Source organism: Eubalaena glacialis, chromosome 2 (assembly GCF_028564815.1).
Source record: "Eubalaena glacialis isolate mEubGla1 chromosome 2, mEubGla1.1.hap2.+ XY, whole genome shotgun sequence".
NCBI lineage: Eukaryota > Metazoa > Chordata > Mammalia > Artiodactyla > Balaenidae > Eubalaena > Eubalaena glacialis.
In genome coordinates, this window is record NC_083717.1 from 89,091,177 (window position 1) to 89,097,181 (window position 6,005).

General features: G+C 38.2%; 1 pseudogene; it reads left to right on the top strand.

Moving 5' to 3' along the window:
• Positions 1–256: 256 nt before the first annotated feature.
• Positions 257–1,882, top strand: LOC133085190 (meiosis-specific with OB domain-containing protein-like; annotated as a pseudogene).
• Positions 1,883–6,005: the final 4,123 nt, after the last annotated feature.

Consider the following 6,005-nt stretch of genomic DNA (forward strand, 5'->3'; position numbering starts at 1 on the left):
TTGCAGATAGATACGTTATATGCAGAATGGGCATCCCTGAAATCCTAAGTGTGTTGTTCAAATCCTCTTAGAAAAATATTTTGGATGAATTTTACGTGGAATCCCATCTTCCTACCTCCCCTTCCCATCTTGACCATTTTCAAAATGAAGGCATAACTGATGTAGAATGTCAGCACAGCTTTCATGAAAATTTTAGGTTATTTCAATTTTGTTGTTTGAAATGAATGTTCAAAAATCAAACATTTGGGGTTGTGGGCTGAACGCGCTGTGGAGAAGCGGCCAGGTGGGGCCTGTGTGTGGTGGACCGCTGTCCAGGTGCGAGGAGCGGCTAAGCGAGCGCTCCCGGGAGAAGCTGGCGCGGACGCCTGAGGTAAAAGAATGGCTAACTCCATTGCATCAAAGAACTTTACTGCACTTTCAGACCTGCATCCAAATATGGCTAATCTGAGCACGGGCTCTAGGCACATGGGCTTCAGAAGTTGTGGCTCGCAGGCTCTAGAGCGCAGGCTCAGTAGTTGCGGTGCACGGACTTGGTTGCTCTGCGGCATGTGGGATCTTCCCGGACCGGGGATCGAGCCCGTGTCCACTGCATTGGCGGGCGGATTCTTGACCACTGTGCCACCAGGAAAGCCCTTGTACTATATTTTAACTAAATATTTAAAAATAATCGGCATAGTTATTGGAAAAACAGATGTCAAAGGCTTTCCAGACAGAAAAAATATTGGATCAGAAAGGTACACTTTCAGTTTCACCATTCGTGATTCAACAACCCATTTTGTAAATGCAACATCGTGGGGCAAGGAAGATTACATCAGATCACTTTCTGATGGCTTTCGTGTTGGCAAGTGTGTGATAATTGAAAATCCCCTGATCCAAAGAAAGGAATTAGAAAGAGAAGAAAAGTTCAGCCCTGCAACTCCTAGCGATTATAAACTATTGCTCAGTGAGAATCACTCAATGGTAAAAGTTTGTTCCAGTTATGAAGTGGATGCGAAGCTACTTTCTTTGATATACTTACCTGTTAAAGAGTCTTGTGATTATTATTCATTGGGTGACATCGTTGCAAACGGACACAGTCTTGATGGGAGAATTATTAATGTCCTTGCAGCTGTGAGGTCGGTTGGAGAGCCAAAATACTTTACAACTTCAGACCGAAGAAAAGGCCAGAGGTGTGAAGTTAAACTCTATGATGAGACAGAGTCTTCTTTTGCAATGATATGTTGGGATAATGAATCTATTCTACTTGCACAGAGCTGGGTGCCACGAGAAACAGTAATATTTGCCTCAGATGTAAGAATAAGTTTTGACAAGTTTCAGAACTGCATGACAGCAACTGTAATCTCAAAAACCATTATTACAACTAATCCAGATACACCAGAAGCTAACATCCTATTGAATTTTATAAGAGAAAATAAAGAAACGAATCCTCTGGATGATGAAATTGACAGTTATTTGAAAGAATCCACAAATTTAAATACAATAGTTGATGTCTATACAGTTGAACAATTAAAGGTAAAAGCTTTGAAGAATGAAGGAAAAGCTGATCCTATCTATGGAATTCTTTATGCTTACATTTCTACACTGAACATTGATGATGAAACTACAAAAGTAGTTCGAAATAGATGGTACCCTCCATTCCTGTAGTCTCACAGGACGTGTTGCTGAGGAGACTTTGGGCTTCACGGTAAATGAGTTTCTTGCAATGACGGATGAACAGAAAACAGCATTAAAGTGGCAATTTCTTTTGGAAAGAAGCAAAATTTATTTAAATTTTTTTTTATCTCATAGAGCAAGGGGTGGACTGAGAGTGAGTGTGCTCTCCTGTAAGCTCGCAGATCCTATCGAGGCAAGTAGGAACTTGTCTGGACAAGGAAATATTTAAAAACCAGAAGTCATTTTAAACTCTGGAAAAGAATACGAGTTTTAACCGCCTTTAAAGTGGAAAATGAGTTTGAAAATTACAGATAAAATTGTATTTTGTTCAAATGTGGTGAGAATGTTTCTGTAAATTGTTATTCTGTTTCCCCCTGGAGTCCGTTAAGAGTAAATCCTAAAATCTCCCTCTTATTCAAGTTCATTTCTTAGAAGGCCTTTTCTACTGGCTTTGCCCTCTCTCTTCCCAAGTTGGAAAATGTTTGCATGAATTAATAAACAAGTTTAATCTTTCCCACAAAAAAAAAAAAATCAAACATTTATCTAATCTACCTCAAATGTGAAACGTGTCGATATTTATTTCTCTTCTGGCAATTTGTATCAGCTCAAATGTACATTTTACTGCTGATCCACTTTTTGTGACCATAATTTTAAAAAGCCATTTGGTGTAAAATAAGCAATTGATTGTAAGCTCCTCAGCATTTTCCTATTTTTTCCTTTAATGAAACGTCTCTGAACTCACCTTGACATTTCCTACTTAATTCTTACCCACTGGTACCCAATTATCACTCTATTAACATATACACCCAATAATAGCTTCCTTAATTTACTTCACCATGCTAATAATTAGCAGGAGATTACCCATGAATGTAGGGATGAGGAAGGGAATATTTACTAATATATATTTCTGAATTTAGAGACCCATGATAGTCCATAGACTAACATCATCAGAAAAAAGTTTCCCGTTTAAAAAAAAATGCATCTTAAAAAGTAAAATGCGGGAAGATGAAACCTAATAAGAACATGAAAAAGCAACTACTGTATAGCACAGAGAACTATACTCAACATCTTGTAATAACCTATAATGGAAAAGAATCTGAAAAAGAATATATATATATTATATAATATATATAAAACTTAATCTTAATATATGTATATATAAAAATGAATCACTCTCCTGTATACCTGAAACTAGCACAACATTGTTAATTAACTATACGTCAGTAAAAAATCCAATCAAATCAAAGTATATTACAAACACTAAAAAAAAGAAAGACAAGGCTTCAACAAAGCTTACTTATTACTCAATAATAATTAAAAACTTTCCAAATATAATGCACCAAGCCATCCACATATAGTGATCAAGTTGTACCTTATAAATGTGGTCTTCAATGAGCATCTCAGATAAGGAGTAGAAAAAAATACTATGGGAACAATTCACTGCCTAAGTAGCAAATGTGAGGAGACTTCAGAGATGAGAGAGGTGACTTCTGAGAGTAGTACTACTCCCCTGCTACTAACTCTTCTCTCCTTGCTAATCACTACTCAACACAGTGTGACCCTTCTCACCGCCTAGAAACTTCCTCTTTTTTGACTACCTTGACAGCCTCTTAACTGGTTACTGAAGTAGGGAAGAAAAAGAGCTGTTTCCTCTACCCTTCTAAGTTCTTGACAGAGACCCCTCTAACAAAAGACAGATTGACAAGAGAAAAGCATACAAATTCGTTTATTGTAAGTTTCACGTGACACCGGAAACTTCATTAGAAAAGGAAGACCTGAAGAAGTGGTTAAACCTGAGAGTGTTTCTGTTTGGTTGGAAGAAGAGTAGAAAGTCATGGAAAATATGATAGGACAAAAAGGGGTATGAGTTTAATGCGGTAAATTAGGGGAAATAGCAAAGCCTTTTCAGTCTAATTCCTCTTGACGTCTTGGAGATGAGGATGAACATTTTCTCTGGGTATAGAAAAGGCACCCCTCACATAAGGGTCTTACGATCTCCTGCAGGGGAAGGTCAGAGAGTCCTTTCTACATATGCTCTTTCTCAAATTCCTTCAGCTGAAAATATTCAGTATGCCACGGTGTCATATTTTGGGTTAGTGTGTCCTGAACCCCGATCAACAGATTCACACAATTAGTTTCATAACAAAATGGAATTGAATTGGCAGCTCTAATTTCCAGAAGTAAGTTGTTCTGTAGACTTCTTCAAAGACACTGAGAATGTAATTTGAAATGAGATCTAAAGGATGATTATTAGGTGGGTAAAGGGAAAAGCCTAGGCAAATGTTGTGGGGCAACATGGAAACAAGGGTGATTTGAGAAACTGCAAAGTCAGCATGGCTGCAGCAGAGAGAAAGAGCGGAGAGTAATGAGAGAAGAGGCGAGGCAGGGGCCCAGTCACACCAGCCTTTGTAGGATCGATCCTAAAAGCAATGGAAGCTCTATTTTTAGTAGTTTTTGTTGTTGTTGTTGTTTTAATTAGTCATCAATTTTATACACATCAGTGTATACATGTCAATCCCAATCGCCCAATTCATCACACCACCACCACCACCGCCCCGTAGGTTTTGTTTGTTTTTAAGAACCTCCATATTGTTCTCCATAGTGGCTGTACCAACTTACATGCCCACCAACAGTGTACAAGGGTTCCCTTTTCGCCACACCCTCTCCAGCATTAATTGTTTTTAGAGCTACCATAAGTTCTAGCAATCCTACTCCCAGGCATATATCCAGAGACAACCATAATTTGAAAAAGATACACGCACCCGAATGTTCATTGCAGCACTATTTACCATAGCCAGGAAATGGAAGCAACCTAAATGTCCGTCAACAGATGAATGGATAAAAAAGACAGGATATGTGTGTGTGTGTGTGTGTGTGTGTGTGTATACATATATATATAATGGAATATTACTCAGGCATAAAAAAGAATGACAAAAAATAGTAACATTTGCAACATGATGGACCTAGAGATTGTCATACTGAGTGAAGTAAGTCAGAGAAAGACAAATATTATATGATATTGCTTATATGTGGAATCTAAAATCATGGTACAAAACAGAAAGAGAGTCACAGATGTAGAAAACAATCTTATGGTTACCAGGGAGGATGGGAGGGAGGGATAAATTGGGAGATTGGGATTGACATATACACACTATATATATAAAATAGATAGCTAATAAGGACCTACTGTATAGCACAGGAAACTCTACTCAGTACTCTGTAATGACCTATATGGGAAAAGGATCTAAAAAAGAGCAGAGATATATATATATATATATGATTCACTTTGTTGTACAGCAGAGACTGATACAACATTGTAAATCAAGTATACTCTAATAAAATTTAAAAAAAAAAGCAATGGAAAAACATTGAATCTTAAAGCCAGGGAGGAAATGATGATATCTCCCTTCCAGGTAAAAGTTTTCCTTCAGACAATTCCTTCTTGCCTAGTGACCATTACGTGCAGCCCATCTCCAGTTGTCCTTCCTCCAGAGTTCATTGCTCAGGTATGGGCATGTGAGTAATGGGCAGCAGATCCAAAGGTGGCAGGTAACCAGTGAACTCGGTGGACAGGCTCATTAAGATTAGCTAGACCAAACCGATCCACTTTCCCAGGTATTTGAACTAATACATAAAAGTAATATTCCAGTTATCAGAAGCTGTCATGTGGTTGAGGATGTATCCTAAGAAGCCATGAATTAGTTGGTGATATTCGTAAAGTTATTCTAGATTTTGACTTGGAAATAAAATTAGGTAATTTTATAATTTTAAAGTCATCTGTAGGGGGCCTCTTAAATTTACCAGCACATGTGCTACATTTTTATTCAATATCTGAAGTCACAGATTGTTGTCTGATTCTAAAATGGCAAAAATGTTCAATATGAGTTTATTTACTTCTACTTAATGAGGTTTGTATTTTTTTTTTCTTCCCCCCACACACTGACAAACTTCTTACTCTATTAAATAAAAGTGAATTTCATGAACACAGTGAAGGATTTGTGTGTGTCTGTGCACATGCATCTCAGTGTCACTTTTGAACCGATCTCAATTATTTTGGAAACTCACTCTTTGGTCCTCTGAACACCCCATTTCTAATGTGTGGAGGGGGGGTTTCCCACCACCAAGAAGTTTTCTGGACGCCAACTGAGTGTCCTACAGTTCAACTCAATTCTAACACTATATACTTGGAAACAGCATCAGTTTCCACAGGTTATGGGCTCAGTCCTACCAGACCACATGGCCCTCCACAGCCACCCACCTCCTTACAAACACACACACACACACACACACACATACACACACACACACACTTCAGACGTGAATCACAAGTCCAGGTTATCACCTGTGCTTCT